Below are 20,447 nucleotides of genomic sequence, written 5' to 3' on the forward strand. Positions count from 1 at the left end.
GTATTTTTATGTTTTCCTCCAATATACAGTACTTACCAAGACCCTGGTAACTGGCTAGGTTCTCAGTACCAGGAAACATTGCCCTCTTTAAGAGGAACTTAAGTCTAATAAGTGAGCTATTTGTTATCACCAAGCTATGTTCTGGCAACTAAGGTAGTGCTAATAGCTAGAGGAATTGTCTTCCCCAAGGGAGAGCACACCAAATACCAATCTAATGAGGCATGCTCAACCCTAAAAATATACATACAAGCAGTATTATATAGACTAAACAAGTTGTACTTGTGTTTATGTGTATGTGTTTGTGCATGTGAGTTGGCATGTACAGTCTCAAACACACAGGAAGACAACTTGTATAAGTATGATGATTCCTGTCTACAGGATCAAACCCAGTTTTTCAGGCTGCCAACAAATGCCTTTAATAGCTGAGAAATCTTTGAATCTGGAACATGTAGGAGGAGCTAAGGTGGGAGGAGTAAGTAGAGGGAGAGGAGGAGTAAAGGGAGGGGGAGGAGGAGGAGCTAGAGAGAGTACAAGAGGGGGACATGAGGCTGATGTTCACTTGCCTGTAGCAGTCAAAGGTAGTTGGTATATATACATTGGGTATTGGGTTACACTTCTGATTGTATGGGCATCTTGTTATTGATCATTACTAAATATATAAGCCTTTGGATAATCTAAGCATTAGAGTCTCATCTGTATTGAGCCCATGTGGTTGGCCGGATAGTCTGGGCAATACCCAGCCTTGCAGAGACAGAGTGGAAGACTGGCAGAGCATCTTCCTGGCATCTCGTGGGTGGCAGGGCTGGTGTCTCTGGCTGGCTATTTTTATCTGTGGTGCACACATGGCCTCATGGTCTCGGAACATGGTGTCTGATCTAGGCAAAGATGCTGCAGCCTAGACTGGTAGCTTTACCTGCAGCTGTTTTTAAATAATCACTACAACATGAACATATTTTAAATGTAACAATATTCTTGTGTAAATTTTGTAGACTTCAAATACTTTGCAATCAGTTGATTTAACTATCATGTCAAACAAATCCTTTATTATTAAGTAGGAAGGAGTACTTAATTTGTATCAACTAGAAAATGTATCACCAGACGGGAGGTGGACAGCCTTTGGGGCTGCTTGGCAAGAATCTGACATGGGCCAAGGACAAGAAAATGGACTTCAGGCAGGAATCTGACATTAGGCTAGAATAAAGAAGTAATTTCTGGCAGGAATCTAAATCTTAGGCTAGAACAAAGAAGCAATCTCAGACAGAAATCTAGATTTTAGACTAGAACAAGGAAGTAGGCTTCAGACATGAAAATGATCTTGGTCTAGGACAGGGAAGTGGGCTCAGATATTTTGGTCATCCTGATAAGCCCTTAGAAACAGTGATCATGAGAGTGTTCACATAATTGGGATTAATGCCTTGCTTTTTCTTTGACTATTTGTGTTTATTGTCTTGCTTGGTCCTTGACTATTTGCATCTATTGTATTGCTAGACCCTCAATCTAGAACTGACTTTAACACATGCATGTAATTAAAATAGTATAAAAGCCTAAAGGAGGAAGAAGGATGGGATGGGGTTGTAGAAAGGGGAAATGGGGAAAGGAGATGGCATCTGTATTGTAAATAAATAAAATATCCAATAAAAATTAAAAAATAAAACTAATACTTTTCTAGTTATTAGCATAATGAATACCAAATAAAGAGAAAGTGTGTCACCTACCTTTTATATCTTTTGTCACCTTGTATAATTAACACAAAGTCTCACTGTAAGCTTGGTGACGTTGGCATTAATGAGCATTATTTATCACAAATTTGTGCCACTACTATCTGACACATTGTTTAATTATTTATTTAGTGCTAAACAATTTAAAATTTAAAAATTTTATATGATACAATATTGACATCATTATTATGTGGGAACTCATTTTGAAACCAAAGGCCTTGTTTTTTTCTATAGATTCTAAAAACTGAGATATATTAGCAAGTCGTTGTGTCTTTTCTAACTGCAAAATGATGGTGAGATGAATAGAAAATGAGTTTATTTTAACATCTTTCCCTCTCTACCATCTTCATATACAAAGTAGTGTATACAGCACAAACTTGCAGCACACACAAAACAAGAAATTATAATTTAAAATATTGTGTTACATGAAAAACAATCAACGCACTCTATAGAAACAGGTAGTCTAACTGCAGAGCTTTATTCATATCCCCTCTCCTCAAAATGACTGATAAACCCTTAAAGAAATGATCTACATCCTTAGCCACCAGGAAAATACAAATTTATTTGTGATTTCTCAACTTTGTGAATCTCAAATTTACTTTGAGATTTCATCTTACTCCTACTGGAATAACTAAGGTCAAATCAAACTAGTGACAGCTCCTGCTGGCAAGGATGAATACTAAGGATAACATTCATCTGTTGTTGATGGGAGGACAAGTTTATACAGCCACTGTAGAAATTAATGTGGTAATACCTCAGGAAGATGAAAATATGTCCACCACTAGATACAGTTATAACATTCTTGGGAATATACCCAAAGAACAATTCACCCTAGGACAGAGACATTGCTCAATGAAGTTTATTGCCACTCTCTGTTTTCATAATACTCAGAAATTGGAAACAACCTAGATTTCCCTCAACAGAAGAATGGATTAAAAATGTGGTACATTTATAATATCAAGTACTACTCAACCTTTTTTAAAAATGTTATCAGGAAACTTACATGGTAAGTGGCTGAAAGTAGAAAAAAATCAGCATAGATGAATTATTCTAGACGTAGGTATACAAATATGGTCTATATTCACTTATGTGTGGACATTAGCTCTTAAATGAATGATAACCAAAGTACAATCTGTAGACCCAGAGAGGTTAGTTATAGAATAAGTGATTAGGGCTTACAAATATATCTTATTAGGGAAGGGCAATAGAATAGATACATGATAGATAGGTAGATAGATAGATAGATAGATAGATAGATAGATAGATAGATAGAACAGAGAGATTTAAGGATATTTTGTGGTATGCTGGAATGGGAGGATTAAATCAAGAGGATGAAGGGAAGGTGGGAAAGGAAGAAAATATAAGAAAAGACAATGAAAGTTAAGGGCCGCTGGAAGGGTAGTATGAAAGCATCATACGGTAGAAGCTCCATAAAATACAAGCATAAAGGAGATATAAATAAACTCAAAAAATTCAAGAGATAGTGTACCAACTGTCCATCTCTTGTCAGCAAATGAAGTTTCTAGTACCAGGTTTGGGTTACAATTTAGATTTTAGCTAAAAAGGGTCCCAAACAAATAACCTAAGCTGCTTGCTTCTCTCTAAAATCTGACAATAAAGCCTTATCTCTAAAGGAAGCACCTACACAACTCATGGAATAAGGAGAAGTCAAGCTGGTGCCTACTCAGAGCCTTCATGCATATATTCTAGCATATTTGGTACAAAAATGTTTTATGAACACTATCAGAAGTAGACTATAAATTCCAACCTAGAGAACAACCCTTTGCTCTACAATGGTTTTCTGCCTGCAATATATGCTAGAGCAACTGTGGCACAAAGTTTCTGGGAGGAGCCACCCAATATCTGATTTGGACTCAAGACCCACTGCAGGATATGGAAGCCATATCCAACAATGCTTGCATGACTGTGACTCAGAGATTAGATAATCCCAGGGACTTTGGGTAAAATTAAATACTACTGCTTAAAACAAACAAACAAACAAACAAACAAACAAAATCATAGTTAAAAAAAGACACCTAATGATACTTGTTATATTCATATACCAGTACCTTGCTCATTCCTCACAAAAAAGCTTCCTCCTGTAGTAGATAGAAACAAATATTCAGACCCACAGCCAGACCTTATGCAGAGACCTTGGAACACTCATGCTTAAGTGGGAGGTCTTCATCATATCCCTTCCTTACAGCTCTTTGAAAGCCTTAGAACTGATAGAAAGAATATAAGAGCCAGAGGGGATGGAGGACAGCAAGAAAGCAAGGACCTCCTAAACAACATGAGCAAAGCTCTCTTCCATGAACTCACTAAGACTGAAACATTATGTACAAGGCCTCACTGGTTTTCCCCGGGTGCCATTTTGGGTTGGTCACCACACCGGCTCCTTACAAGATATGACTTGTCATGTTCTTCCTGTGTAGATCTTAGTTTGACTGGCCATCCCTCGTGGTGATGTTTTAGAGATTCACATAACCCATGGTGTCTTCTCTTCATTACACCTTCTCTCTCTTCTTGTTGTGTGGTCTTGTCTCAGATCACAAGCCTGAAAACTGAAACTCTCTCTCTCTCTCTCTCTCTCTCTCTCTCTCGATATATATATATATCGATATATATATATATATATATATATATATCTTCTTCCCAGCTAAAGGTGTAGGCATCTTTACTCAAAGCAATATTTTTAAATTAAGGAACAAGGTCCTTACAAAGCATCACTTGGTGTATGTAAGGAACATCTCATCCCTGGGGTCAACCAGACTTTGTGTGCTGGTATTTACCACTTACACTATATAGCAAAAGGCCAAACCTCAACAGTATTGGTTATGCCTGAGATCCCTGGGATATCTAGTCTCTGGTTCTCTGTCACCCAAGCAGTGTTGGTATGGTTCCATTTCAAACAGTGGGCCTTAAGTCAAATCAGATACTTTCACAATCTCTGGGTCTTCTGCCTTCTCTTGTTGTATATGTTATTATATTATGTTGTATTATATTATATTATATCATATCATATCATATCATATCATATTCTCATAGAAGCCTGTTTTTTTTCTAATGAGATACAGAAAAGGAATGGATCCAGATGGGAGGGTAGGTTGGGACTAACTGGGAGAAACCATAATCAGGATATATTACATAGAAAAAAATGTATTTTTATGAAAGGAAAAAAATCAGTCATTTATAGAAATGAAAAAGATATTCCTAGTTATACTGAGTACTGTAACATAATCTGCATATGTAATGATATAAATGAGAATCAAGAATCTGTACTCTATAAGCATGGTAGAAGGAATTTGGAAAAAACTCTTTAATTTTGCTTTTCTTCTGCAACATGCCACTAGCCTGAATTTTTTTTTCCAAACTAACATTTTGTTATTTGAAGTCTAAGTATATGTTTAGAGAAATCTTCTCCACACGAGCACAATGGGATGGTATTGGTTGCTGTTGCGAGTTCATATCAGAAATATTTAGGTACAGCAGAAGTAAGCAGGAGGCAAATGAGACCTTGGCTTAGAAGTTTAAGGATATTTTTTAAAATAACCCAGACCCTGGGAACTCCTGAACTCTAAACCACAAATCAAAGAACACACATGGGTTGGTCTATGGCACCCTGGCTCATATATAGCAGAGGAATGCCGTCTCCAGCCTCAGTGGAGAGAGGATATGCCTAATACTGTAGATACTGGATGTCCTAGAGAAGGAGGATACAAGAAACAGGGAGTTGGGTTGGGAGTTTGGGTTGGGGGATGAGTTGGGAGGTAAAGATTGAAGGTAAGGATAGGGGAGCACCGTCTCAGGTAAAAGGGGGGAGGAAGAGGGTGAAGAACTCTTGGAAGGAAGACTTGGAGGAGAGGCAACATTTGGAATGTAAATTAAATGATTTATAAAAATAAAGATATCAATGGCGAAATTTACTAAGGTCTTAAGCTGCACAGTAATAGCTAATGTGTCATTAGTCCCCTGATGTAAGTATTTAGGAAACCTATTTTTATAGTCAAATTATTTTTGTAAGTACCTATATTCTATGTAGAAACAGGGGTCTCATGTTTTTGCATACTTGGTAATAAAATAAGGAATAAGCATGATCAGGCCAAGAATCTGAGTAATGATGGATCTCACTATATCTAACCAATCATACCACCATATTGAGAAAATTCATGAAGGTAAATTTGTTCATTTTCTCCCCCCGTTCAGAGTAATATCCAGGGACTGGAGTCACTGTGATAGTCTCTGGATGTCTTTTTACTCTATCAGTGTGAGGTCTCTTTCAAACCTCTGAGCAGGGCACTACAAGGCCTTCTTTTAAGATTCCTGCCTGGGCTTTCATGAATGAATGAATCCCTGTAAATGTCTGAGCATTTTAACTCTGCTTCTTCCTCCCAGCATTGTTATGATCCCTGTTACATTTCAGAGCATGCATGTGAAAACAAGTTGTAGGTTGCAGCAGATTTTCTGTTAGTGCCTGGGATGCTGACTTTTAAAGAAAGCAGCATGGAGGCAGAGACAGTGCGGTTGTGGGAACAACTCAGATGCTTTCCTCACCTTTCACAGCTCCCATAATGGATGCTTTTCTGCTTTGAAAAAGACTTTCACTTTCAGGTATTTGTTCTCTCTGATTTCTTTCAGTTCTCAGATTTCTGTGTAAAGGGAACTACACATTATCACTTGCACTAATTCCTGTTTGTCGGTGCAAATACACACCCTTCTACATCTTCATTTTTCACCCAATAAGCATAACATATTCTTGATTATTTTAAATTCATTTTTGGTGATTTGTATCTTTTGTTTATTATTTAGTCTGAATGGAATATATCAAAAAGAAAGTTCCAGATATGATCATGCCAGTGTTTTGATGTAATTGCTGTTTCAAATTCTAACATTTCAGGTTGCTTGCTATTGAAAAATTGTCAGTATAGCACTGGAAGAATAAATATGTGAGTTTTATGAATATGGTGACAAGTTCTCTCTATTAGTAAAACTTACCTTCAAATGAGGATTTGTTTTTCTGGTTACACAAAAGGCGGTTAGGGAAGGAGGATTTATCTCTCTAGGATAAATCCTCAAGTGTTTACTAGTACATTTGAAGTCATGTGCAGAAATTATTGTTTTAAACCACTTTTCTATTGAAAGCTTTTCTGCCACCTAATCTTTCTCTGGTAGCTTAATCATTGATCCTTCTTTCTAAGACTATTTTAACCCATCAACCTCTCTTACTGTACTGTCTCCCATATTTAAAAAAATTAAAGTGTAGAAAAGACAATTTCTCTTTAACATATCTTTCTATAATCAAATTAAATGACTGAAAATGGTACTTTATTGCATTCATTTCCTTCAAATGTTGGATCTGTAAGGAATGAAAACAGCATAGGAAAGGTAGAAATTCTGAGAGATTTGTACTAATTAAAATAGCAGTTTATATTAACCCTTTGGAACTATAAAATTATGGGTTATTTTGTATGTTTTTTTCATATTGCTTTATTTGTGTTGTTGTTATCTAAGACAGTGTTTCTCTGTGTATTCCTGGCTGTCCTGGAACTCATTTTGAAGATGAGTTTGTCCTCTAACTCAGTGACCTGCCTGCCTCTCTTGTGTGTGCTGGGATTAAAGGGATGTACCCCATCGCCAGGCCCAACATCATATATTCATTCATTGAGCTCTTTATATTATGTACAAGTCTAAATTGAATATGTATATTTGTTCAGTTAATTTTCAGAAGATGTGCATAATGTGAGGTAATACTCTTATTAAAACCCCTGCCTTCCTGAAAAGTAATCAGGATAGAGAAATAAAAGGCCTTATTTCTGTTCAGAAGCTTATATTACATTGTTTTGGCTATTTCTGTCTACACTAAAGCCAAAACATATAGCTAATATCATATTATGCCTTTGTTAATAAGCAGAATGTTAATCAGTAATATATTAGTAAAATATTAATTGAATGTAAGCTGTTGAGCTAATTCATCCATTTGTTAGAAATTATAAATATTTGCTCTTAATCCATTTGACTTCATTGAGAATTTATAAAGTTGAGAAAAGTTAAACTAACTTCTGCTCACTGGATCACACTTACATTTTATGTGTTTTGAGTACTTAATTTCAAAATTTAAAGTGAGGTCAATCTATTAATTCTTTCTGTGCCATTGATTATTTGGTATCTAGTGTCAATGCCACCTGTGTCAATGCCTTCTGAAATAACAGTACCAGACATTTATTGACAGAGGCAAAAACATAAATCTAGTGTTTAAAATTCAGTCCATGAAGTGGTTATCTATTTTCTGGAGTAAGGATAGGGATTATTATTGTGAAAATATCATTATTAAGATGATGATGATAATGACAGATGATGGTGATGATAATTATTATAATAATTGTATAATTTTTTAAGTTTATGTCTATATCATTGGGAGGGTATGTATATTACAAGTCCATGTGCTCCTGGATAAAGAAGAAGGTGCCAGATTACCTGGACCTGGTTGTGTAGCATCCAACATGGCCACTAAAAAGCAAACTGTGGTTCTCGCAAAATGCAACAATGCTTTTTATCTTTGTTTGATTTGTTTTTATTGGACATTTTATTTACATTTCAGATGTTATCCCTTTACCCCATCCCCCCCCACCCAGGAACCCCCATCCCATCTCTCCTCCTCCTACTTCCATGAGGATTTGTCTCCAACAACTCACCCACTCCCACTTCCCCACCCTTGAATACCCCCACACTGGGCATTCAGCCTTCATGGGACCAAGGATCTCCTCTCCCACTTATGCCTGACAAGGCCATCCTCCCCTATATATACAGCTGGAGCCATGGGTCCCTCCATATGTGCTCCCAGGCTGGTAGTTTAGACCTTGGGAGCTCAGGTTGGTTGGTATAATTAATCTCCTCATGGGGCTGCAAACCCTTTCAGCTCCTTCAGCTCCTTCAGCTCCTTCTCTCTAACTCCTCCATTGGGAACCCCATGATCATTTCAGATGAGCTGTGAGATACCTCTGTATGTGTCGGGCTCTGTCAGACCTCTAAGGAGATAGCTATGTCAGGCTCCTGTCAGCATGTACTTCCTGACATCCACATCAGCGTCTACCTTTTGTGACTGCACATGTAATGGATACCTAGGTGGAACAGTCTCCGAACGACCCCTCCTTCAGTTTCTGTCCCACACTTTGTCTCCATATGTGCTCCCTAGAGTATATTGTTACTCCTTCTAAGAAGGGCTGAAGCACCCTCACTTGGTCTTCCTTCTTCATCTGCTTCATTTGGTCTATGAGTTGAATCTTGGGTATTGCAAGCTTTTGGGCTAATATCCAATTATCAGTGAGTGAATACCATGTCTGTTCTTTTGTGATTGGGTTATCTCACTCAGGATGATATTTTCTAGTTCCATCCATTTGCCTAAGAATTTTATGAATTCATTGTTTTTAATAGCTGAGTAATACTCCATTGTGTAAATGTACACCAGATAGGGAAGAACCTTGAATACTTAGGCACAGGGGAAAAATTCCTGAATAGAACACCAATGGTTTAGGCTCTAAGATCAAGAACTGACAAATGGGAACCTCATAAAATTGCAAAGTTTTTGTAAGGCAAAGGACACTGTCAATAGGACAAAACGGCAACCAACAGATTGGGAAGAGATCTTTACCAATTCTACATCTGATAGAGGGCTAATATCCAATATATACAAAGAACTGAAGAAATTAGACTCCAGAAAACCAAATAACCCTATTTTAAAAGGGGCTACAGAGCTAAACAAAGAATTCTCAACTGAGGAAACTTGAATGGCCGAGAAGCACCTAAAGAAATGTTCAGCATCCTTAGTCATCAGGGAAATGCAAATCAAAACAACCCTGAGATTCCACCTCACACCAGTCAGAATGGCCAAGGTCAAAAATTCAAATGATAGTAGATGCTGGTGAGGATGTAGAGAAAAGTAGAACACTCTTCCATTGTTGGTGAGATTGCAAGATGGTGCAACCACTTTGGAAATCAGTCTGGCAGTTCCTCAGAAAACTGGACATAGCATTACCTGAGGACCCAGCTACACCACTCATGGGCATATATCCAGAAGATTAACCAACATATAACAAGGACATATGCTCTACTATATTCATAGCAGCCTTACTGATCATAGCCAGAGGCTGGAAAGAATCCAGATGTCCTTTTAGCACCAATGTTTTATGACTAATAATCCACATTCTAGCTCCAAGTAGACAGTTACTATTACAGTAATTGACATATAGTCCACATCTACTGAAAGCCAAGTTTCAACCTAATAACATCAATATGTTTTCATGTGTTCAGTACTGAAAACTAATACATTAGCATCTGCTAAAGGATGTGATGTTTTCCTGTTTTAGCTTTCCTTTGTAAAGGGATAAAGTCTATCTTTGGCATACATTGTACAGAGTCATACATCAAATACACAGTACTCATGTAGAAACATAGAGAGACATTCTATGTTTAGAACATTACAAAGTTGAATCCATGGACATCCTACATGGAACTGTCATGATAAATGTGTGGACTTTTCCACTGATAAAGGCAAAAATTTTGGAAATTAAATCACAGACTTATGTTTGTATAACATTGGTAGTGATACTTCTTAACGTACATTCAATGAGTTACTTTCAAACTGAAAAACGTATAAAATCCTAAATTGAGAACCAATCTAGCAGTAGAACTTCCAGTAAATTTAATTACTCATAAAATAATGAAAACAACTAGTTTTTGAATAGTACTGTAGTTGAGTTAAATATATAATTTTATCAGTTGATATTTTATGAATGTCATCTTATTCCCTATCCTATAACTGATTCCAAAATTAAACTAGTGTAAGTAATTAACCTCAGTGTGACCAAGTTTGTTCATCTCTGAGACAGAAACACTAATTATTACTGCCTACCCTGTAGGCATGGAGTGAAAATTAATGAGATAGTTTTAAAGTGAAATATTTGACAGGTATTTTATACTTATAACCTTCTGATACTCAAGCTATTTGTCTTATATTCATCATACGCATATGATGACCAAATGCTTTTAAAATACTTCTTTATTTATATCTTATTTTTAACTGATTATTAGTAACAAAATCTAGTTTTGTGAGGAAGTAGAGTAGAAATATTTCAAAAATCTCATGGATGTTTATAATGTTATGATGTTTTTTATATATGTGCTCTATCTTTTTTATGTATATTAATGGTACTAAGGGTTGAACCTGGGTCCTTGTAAATACATGCTTTTGAGCTACATCTGTATCACTTGTGTGTATTTTAAGATGGAAAGTATTTTTGGAAATGGAATTTGTTCTCTAAAAGTTCAAAATTTATGTTACATACAACTTTTTGGGCCAGTAATTCAGTTTAGAAACTGCTCCATTTTATCAAGACAAACTTTACTCTCTGTGCACATTAGTTATGTTAGATGTAATAATGTTAATTTGGAGAATTGGCCGGTGTTTTATTGGATGTTTAGCAACTTCTTTGGTATCTACTAACACAGAGGATGCCAGTAAATTCCCCTAAAACCAACTTCTCAAAATGCTTCCAAATATCATCAGTGATCTATGGAATAAGCATGAATGTATTTTGGAATCACTGCACAAAGGTTGGATGGATAGCTTGATAAAAAGTTCTAATACCATGGCCAAAAGAACTCTTACAAAATATCACAATGAGTTAAGGCTATGGCTTCTGCCTATCACATGGTCCTTCTGGTCATTTCTGGTTTTGTTGAAAGCTCTTATCTGAGATGGCAATGAAATCACAAGGAGGAAAGTCAGTGGAAACTGGAGGGTAGGAGCAAGCTCTAAGAAAGTGAGTACAAAACAGTCTACCAAATTCAAGTTTTATGATCTGACAGTAATTATTTTTGTTGTTTTGATGTTTGTAAGAGTCTTTCCTTGTGTCTATATATACTTATGTTCACTATATGAAAATCTATAGATTCTTACATATCTCACTCTGTACTGTAATATTTTTCTATGGTAAGTTTTATAAAAAATAGATTAGATGGCTGAAGGATACATGATTTAATAAACTTCTAATTATTTTATGACATCTTCAACATAAAATACATGGTTGATGCTAATGATCACTTACAGTCTGGAAGAAGAACCTTTTTCTGAAACATAAAAGCATCAACTTCAGAAATATATACTTCACTTCACATTTGATAATGATCCCAAAGATATTGCTTTAGATAACATTGTTTTAGATGCTGCAAGCTGAACAATTCTTCCTGCATGAAGAAGGCATGGCCTCAGCTTTAATTTCTAACTCCATGAGTCAGATAATTTACATATTAATTCAGGTTGATTTGGGTCAATTATATTTTCTATCAAATGATGTTCAATCAGAGCACAAAGTTTAATCCTATACATAGAGGATGGATTGGCCAGTTTGTGACTGATATATGTCTCTATAAAGCAACTAGAAGCACTAGGAAAGTAAGGATTTGAAAGACATAAGAACTGTACCACTGTGGTTTAAACTGCATGATGAAAATAAGAAAAATAAGGACATCCAGAATTTTCTACAAATTTCTTTTGTGAATATAAAATTTTGGAAAAAAGTCAGTTAACCAAAGAAACATATGTCCCAAAACTATCTGGACAAATTAAATAATAAAATTGCAATTGTCTGCAGTAAATCTGAAATTATGCTTTCAAAAGTACCTCTTCTCGTGACAGCTTTTGGGGGTTGTATTCTTTTTTTTAATTTCAGTTAATGTTTTTTAAAAGTGAAGATTACTGTAATTTTAATATTTAACATTCTGATTCTCTGACTTTAATGTGTTTTCTTTCTACTTATCCTGTTTTATTTTGAAGAGAAATGCAAGAATAAATATATTTAAATGGCTTGTACTTTGTTAACTATCACAGTGTATGCTAAAACAAATTGTAAAAAACTTAGATGTAACAGATGAAATACAATTAAAGTATTTTTTGCAATACTTTTTGTGACTTCAAAAAAAAAAAGTTAAATGAAGTTTCCATGGTGACTCTTAGTTGCAGTAGGGCAGAGCAGTACTGTATATATGATGCTTGCATGAATTTTAGTCCAGCTTGACATTCAGAGACAGTGTTTCAAAAACAAAAATAAAAACAAGCAATCAAAAAGAAATCAGAATATGAGGAACTCCAAGTTTAACTATGTAGAAAACTTATGCAGTCAATAAATTCTTAATTACCAATTAGTCATGACTAAAATCATTGTTCTACATCTATAGTAAATATCCAACAATTAGTTAAAGTTGTAGAGAAAATGTATATAAGCTGAACCAATATGAAATTATTCACACATAAACTGGAAATTAATATTTGAAGAAAAGTAATATTTGAAGAGTTTTTTAAAAGTAGAGAAAATTTTATTATTTTACTATAATATGGTACAATGACATTGCATTATTCTAATTATAGTAATCTAATTTTCTGCATGGTAGTAAAATACGGACCTAGGACCTAGCGAAGAACATGTTAGCATTCTTATCAGTGCCAAAAACAGAAGAAAGATCCCTGAATGTGTTAGAAGAGATGACAACAGATTAATCTAATTTACACATGACTTATGGCATGATATAAGGTATGTAAATTTAAATACAAAATTAAAATCAGGAAATTGAGGTAATATGAATAAATGTTCATTTAATAACATCAAAAGGTAGAAAATAAAGAGAAACTGAAAGTAGGCATTGATATTAATATTTTAATACATTAGAAATTATCAATACTTGGCTTTAAAAGTTGCTTAAAAAGAAATTTTGGATGGACCTAAACAGAAAAGTAATATTTAAAGCAGTATGTTCTCAGATGTAATAAATAAAATAGTGAACATTAAGGGGAATGTTATGATTATTATAACAGTTTTATTAGTAGTACAGTTACCAAAACATCTAAATACTTTATTTTAGTGGAAACTTCTTCCTCATAAATCAATGATGAGGAGGAGGAATTGCATTGACTGGTCTCCACTTTTGTCAACATGGGGACTTCATACTTGTTTTCAAAATGGTCATGCAACTAAAGTTGTTGAAGCCATTCATAGAAATTTAAAAAAAAATAATTATTTCTAGCCAGGCATGGTGTTACACACCTTAAATCCTAGCACTTGGGAGATAGAGACAGGCAGATTTCTGTGAGTTCAAGACCAGCTGGTATACATAATGAGTTCCAGGACAGCCAAAGCTCTTACACAGAGAAACCCTTTCCTGAAAAACTAGAAAGAAAAAATATTGTTATCTTAATATAATTACATCACTTTTGTCTTCCATTGCCTGCATCTTAATCCTCACATAAGCACCTCTGGCTCTGTGATATTCACGACCTTTATATTTTATTAGTATTTGTTATGTGCATATACATATATGTATACATATATATGTTCACACGACCTTTATATTTTATTAGTATTTGTTACATGCATATACATATATGTATACATATATATGTTCATGAGGACCATAAGTACAATCTACTCAGTCTAATGTTACATGTTGTATATTTTCAGGCTGACCATTTGATATTGGATTCTGGTATGTCATGGATAGTAAGAAGAGAACTTAACAACCACTGCTTTACCAAAACAGTATAATTCCTAACTATTTTCTAAATATTGGTACTTATACGTTTAGATTGCCAGGACTTGTAAAATCATGGTAGTTACTTTAGAGTTTTTTTAACGAAGATGACAGCTGCATATCCATCAGCAGCATGAGATTCTAAGCTTCTCACTTTCATCATCATCTGCTTCTGTCAGTGGCCTGGATGCTGATAGCTCTCATACAGGGTTAATAGTTTACATGCTAATGTGCCATGACATACCAGCATCTTAATTCCAACATTTGACTGTTTTTGTTCCAGTATTTAGTTGTCATTTTTATTGTTACACTATCTTGGTTTAACTAAAAAAAAATTCTATTACTTAGTTTCCATAATCAACCTTTTCTGACATGCTTCACTTAAAAAAAATAATCCAGTGCTAAAACTCAAAGTAAGGACTCCCTACACATTTTTACAAAATGCTAGGCCCGTTTTGGATCACTGACCCCCCAACCTCTAGCCTTCAAAATGGCTCTTTAATCTTTTTGTTGATTACACACGTATCTTTTAATCACCAATCATTTTGGAATATTTAAGCCACATTTCTTCTATTGACTTCATATTTAATTATATTTTTCTAAATGAGTATTTTTATGATTTATAACATTTTATATCCATTTTTGTATATGTTACAACCACATATGTAGTCTGTTGTTAGATTTTCTTTGTGAGCTTGAAAAATACATCCAACAGCTGATGGATGCACATTACATAATATTAACTAAATGCTGACAGTTGGTGTTGCTGTTCATTCAGTTTTGTTCACCTGTTGTTCAACCTACTGGACCTGTCAAAAAAATTCTATAGACTCTAACTTCAGCAATACATTCATGTATCTCTCACTAAAATTTAATCAGATTTTATCATATATTTTGATCCTCTGACCTCAAGTACATAAAACAGTAACTGGATCTTTTAAGAATTTATTCTCTTATCATTGTCAGCCCTGCTTCTTATTAATGTTGATGTTCTAGTATTTGAAATATGTTTCAAATTAACTTTATAGTTCTAAATTTGGTACATTTTGATCTTGCCTTTGTGGTAGATTTTTGTGAATGACTTCTTCTTTGCTTATATCCCAGTAAACCAATGTGAAGGGCAAACACAAAGCTATCTTTGCAATATGGACTCTTTCTTTCCAGGAGTATTTTTCTATTTGTATAATGTTATATTTTTCTATCATTAGTAGTTCTCACTTTCACACAGATCTGTGAGTCACTCCTCCACTTCCAGGGCAGTAGTTATGCCTGTGACATCAATTTATAGTCATTATAGACTCTGTAGAGTATTAATTTCATTTTCTTTAGCACTTTTTTGGTGTTTACAATAACCTTCCTTTCAGATTACCCCAAACACTAGTAGAATGTTTGAGATGGGTAGATTTGAAAATAGATATGATGAAGAAACAGATCTTTATTCTTCAAAAATTCAGTGGGCACTTTGGGTAACATGGGAACTGTGAGAACATTAGAAAGAGATTTGTTTTGACTTATCTCTGAATGTTTGGGGAAAAGTCAGGTTTATTTTATTTGCAAAATCTTCATAATACTCTAATTATTTTTATAGTTTTATTAAACAATTAATACAAATGATCCCATAAAAGGTAAAACTGCTTTAAAAAATGCCTGAGGAGATCATAGACCCAGGTGAACAACTTTCTTTTGCTGTATTGCTAAATGGTCATGCAGTCAAACTGCATTTTAATCATTTATTTTGTACTTATAGATATGTGATGCTCTCTATACTTGTCACAGAAGTTTCCTTTTGTAGAACATAATGACAAATGCAGAAACTTGTGACTGACCCATATGCCAATTAAAAATAACACTTAGTGTTCAGATATGGATAGGCTATATATACCAGACTCTCATCATTCTAGATTCAGTGTTCTTTGCAGAGTAGGGGTTGAAAGAATCTAAGAGCTTTCATGTGATTAGTAGTACAGGGATGTGTTGATTTTTTTTGGATATGGGGTGGTTGTTTATAATCACCAACTCCACAAGATCAAGCCAGTCAAAATTCCAATCAGAATGCAGTAAGAGTCTTTGATATCCTACCCATATTGGAACATCTATTGGCAGTTAATAGCTGCTGAGGGATGGGGACCTTATCTTCTATTTGGATATTGTCACTAGTGAGATCTTCACATCCCAGTGAACAGCCACAGATCAGTGTAAATATGGGCATTACTAACTGGATTCAAATGTTGATTATATAGGAGTACTAAGAGAGGTCATGAAGTTGAGAGATAGATATGATTCAGATAAATGAGGTTGAAGAGAGAATTGGGGTGAGATCGTGATGGATTGATATGATCAATATACATTGTATGAATGTGTTAAACTTTCAAATAATAACAATGTTATTTAATAAATAAAATATATTTAAATAAATCATTGATTGTTATTATCTTTTCATTTTTGATAAAATAAGCTGAAACAAAATAGATTTTTTTACACTTGTTTTGCCTACTTTTTTCTAGTAGAGTTTAAATTAAAATTTTGTATAAGGTGAGAAAAAATTTTGAAAAAAAAATAAATATTGTACCTAGAATCTTTACATGTATAAATTTTATAAATGTTTTAAATTCTTTTTTAAAATTTTTTAAATTTTATAAATTATTTTAAATTCTTTTTTAAATTTTTTAAATTTTATAAATTATTTTAAATTCTTTCAATAAGACACAGCTATTTCAAAGAATTCACAAACATATTTTATAAAATGACAAAATATATATAGGTAAAATTATATAGGTAATTTTTTATATAGGTAAAATTTATTCAAAATAATTGAAACTATTACTCAAATATGATAAACATGACAGGATCCTTTCGTTTTAGTGAATGATATATATAAAACCTCTTCTTAAATGTATAAGCCTAAGCATATACATATGTATATCACTTTTATTTTTTATTTTATCATATGGTCTGATATTAGTTGAGTAAAATAAGTTTGATACATTATAACATTTAGTCTTTCTTTTTTTTATATATTTTATTTACATTTCAGATGCCATCCCATTTCCCCATTTTCCCTCCCTACAAAACCCCTATCCAATACCCCCTTTTCCCTTTTGCTTTTATACAATTTTTTAAATGTTAATCAAAGGCTTTATAAGTTTGGTAATGCTCAATCAGAAGTGTAACCCAATACCCAACATAGATATATAAACTATCTTTGACTGGTGGAGACACGTGAACATTTGCCTCCATGCCCCGCCCTTCTCTCTCTTTCTCTCTCTCATCACCTAGTGTCACCCTTCCTGTTAAAATAAAACATTTCTCTCAAAATGCAATTAAAGTATAATTATTCCTAATTGTACCAGTGAGGTACAAGATAGTCCTAATACCCAGTCCAACATTTTGTTGACTAACCAGAACCTCTGTCATCTCTCCTAACTAAAACACTTAGTTTTGAACCTGGCTTTTTTCTTGGCTTTAGAATGAATGTCAGCTGAAAACCATCCACTCAGATCTTTTCTCTCAAAGTAAATAGCCAGGATTGGATATGAGACTATAGGTCTTCAACCCCGTCAAAAATCCAGAATGACTGAGTTAACTGAAATTATGGGAAGCACTAAACATAGCTTCTAAAACTTAGCCAATTTAAAGAGACTGCTGAACACCTGGAAAGCCCCTACACTACTGAAGGTTGGAGCATCAAATCTTTAGCCTTCTGGCCCAGAATCATCTGACAGACCTTAGTGATGCAGAATTATTAAGGGCTGATTACTCTGTCTTGGCAGATATAATCAGTTGACTATTCTGCAAGTGTGTCCTTTTCTGGACAGTAATTTGTCAGTAGATGGAAAGAGGCAATTCTTGCCTAGTGGCTGTCACCACACAACTGGAGTAACTCCAAGGATGCTCAATTTCTTCTTAGAATCCATGACACAAAGCTGTCAAGAGCAGACAGGTCTCTAATCAAAATGAACATTAATACAGAAATATTTGTAACATCAATTCTGTGAACTTCTGATGTTTTGAAAACCAGCTATCCATGTAAGGTAATCTGGACTGTTGTCTGTTAACTCTACTCAGCTATTTCTAAATAAAACATAGAGAACACCCTTATAATAAACTCCAAGTCATGAATTTGCTATAGTCCCTTAACTCACAGGCTGACCATCTCAAATCAGTTTAAAAAAAAGTTAAAGAAGGACTGGGTCTAAGCTTTGTATTCCTAAATGTGTTATACTGGTACAATGCCTATGAGAGTAACAATATTCGTCTCACTCTTATATCACTAAGAAGCTCATGCCAATGAAAACCTTAAAATTTGTAAACAAAGTAAATTGGTGCCATTTAAGAATTTATATCTTCATCTTGATATTAATTATACAGATTTCTACTAATAGGTTATGGCTATGCAATAAACCCTAGCTAATCCTCTCTATTCCGACAAAACCACTACTTTTCCCTAGAGAGACAGCCCAACATTTACCACCTTAGTCCCCAAGCCCAGGGAATAGGGGCGCTGACTCTTCATTAGCTTCTTCAAGCTGATTATGGGCATTGAGATATTAGAAGAGGAGTGGGGAGGAGAGCAAATTGACAATCCTCTGATGCTGTGTCTTCGCTGCCTCCAGATGGAATTCACGGACCTCAGTGGTTTGAGCAGGTCTGCCCAGCTTGCTTGTTGAGTAGATACACCAAGGCTGATCATTCTGCAATATACAATTCTCAAAACAAATTTCAGTATCAAGATAGTTTTTTTTTAAAGAGGGCTGACATTTTATTAAGAATGTTGGTTCTGACCGCTTTTCTATTTTTCCCCTCTTTTATTGGATATAATATTTACATTTCAAATTTTATCCCCTTACCATATTTCCCCCACCACCCAGGAACCCCTTATCCCATCCCCCTCCTCCTGCTTCTATGAAGGTGTTTATCCACCTCCCCCCAGCACCCCTCCCCACCCTCAGATCCCCCCCCTCAGTGCTCAGCCTTCAGGGTACCATTAAAAATATGGAACGCTTCACGAATTTGCGTGTCATCCTTGCACAGGGGCCATGCTAATGTTCTCTGTATCATTCCAATTTTAGTATATGTGCTACCGAAGCGAGCACCCCTTTGTGTTATTAAATCTCCTATTTTTTCTTTCTTTTTTTCATTTTTTCTCCTTTTCCCTCTTTTTTATCTCTCTTTTTTAAAATTGGGTATTATATTTATCTTTCAGATTTTATCCCCTTACCCCACTTCCTCCCACCACCCAGAAACCTCCTATCCCATCCCCCTTCCTCATGCTTCTATGAGGCAGTGCCCACACCTACCACCCACTCCCCCCTCCCCATCCTCACATTCCCCCCCCCCCCCATTTTGGGTTCTTTTTTTATGGGACCAAGAAACTCCTCTCCCACCTATGCCTGACAAGGCCATCCTCCCCTACATATACAGCTGGAGTCATGGGTCCCTCCCTATGTGCTCCCAGGCTGGTGGTTTAGACCCTGGGGCCCTCTGGTTGTTCAGTATTGTTGCTCTCCTCCTGGGGTCACAAACCCTTTCTGCTCCTTCTGTCTTCTCTCTAAGTTCTCCATTGGCAAATCCTTGATCATATCAGTGGTTAGCTGTGAGCATCCTCTTCTGAATGTGTTAGTCTTTGGCAGACCTCTAAATAGACAGATTTATCATATTCTTGACAGCATGCACTTCCAGCCATCCACATCAGTGTCTAGCTTAGGTGACTGTACATGGGATGAATACCCAGGTGGAATGCATTCCTGATGGCCCCTCCTTCAGTTTCTGTCCCATGTTTTGTTTTTATATTTGCTCCCTTGAGTATTTTTGTTACTCGTTCTAAGTAGAACTGAGGCATCCCCTCTTGATATTCCTTCTTCATGAGCTTCATGTGGTCTGCTGGTTGAGTCTTTGCTATTCCAAGCTTTTGGGCTAAGATCCGCTTAACAGTGAGTAAATACCTTGTGTGTTCTATTGTGATTGGATTAACTCACTCAGGATGATAATTTCTAGATCCATCCATTTACCTAAAAATTTCTTGAATTCATTATTTTTAATAGCTGAGTAATACTTCATTGTGTAAATATACCACATTTTTTTGTATCCATTCCTCTGTTGAGGGACATCTTGGTTCTTTCCAGCTATTGGCTATTATAAATAAGGTTGCTA

General features: G+C 35.1%; 1 non-coding gene across 1 annotated transcript; it reads right to left on the reverse strand.

Moving 5' to 3' along the window:
* Positions 1-19,283: 19,283 nt before the first annotated feature.
* Positions 19,284-19,390, reverse strand: LOC117708086 (U6 spliceosomal RNA). Its single transcript, XR_004606792.1, has one exon. It is a non-coding gene; the product is annotated as a U6 spliceosomal RNA (small nuclear RNA).
* Positions 19,391-20,447: the final 1,057 nt, after the last annotated feature.

Source organism: Arvicanthis niloticus, chromosome 4 (assembly GCF_011762505.2).
Source record: "Arvicanthis niloticus isolate mArvNil1 chromosome 4, mArvNil1.pat.X, whole genome shotgun sequence".
Classification (NCBI taxonomy): Eukaryota; Metazoa; Chordata; class Mammalia; order Rodentia; family Muridae; genus Arvicanthis; species Arvicanthis niloticus.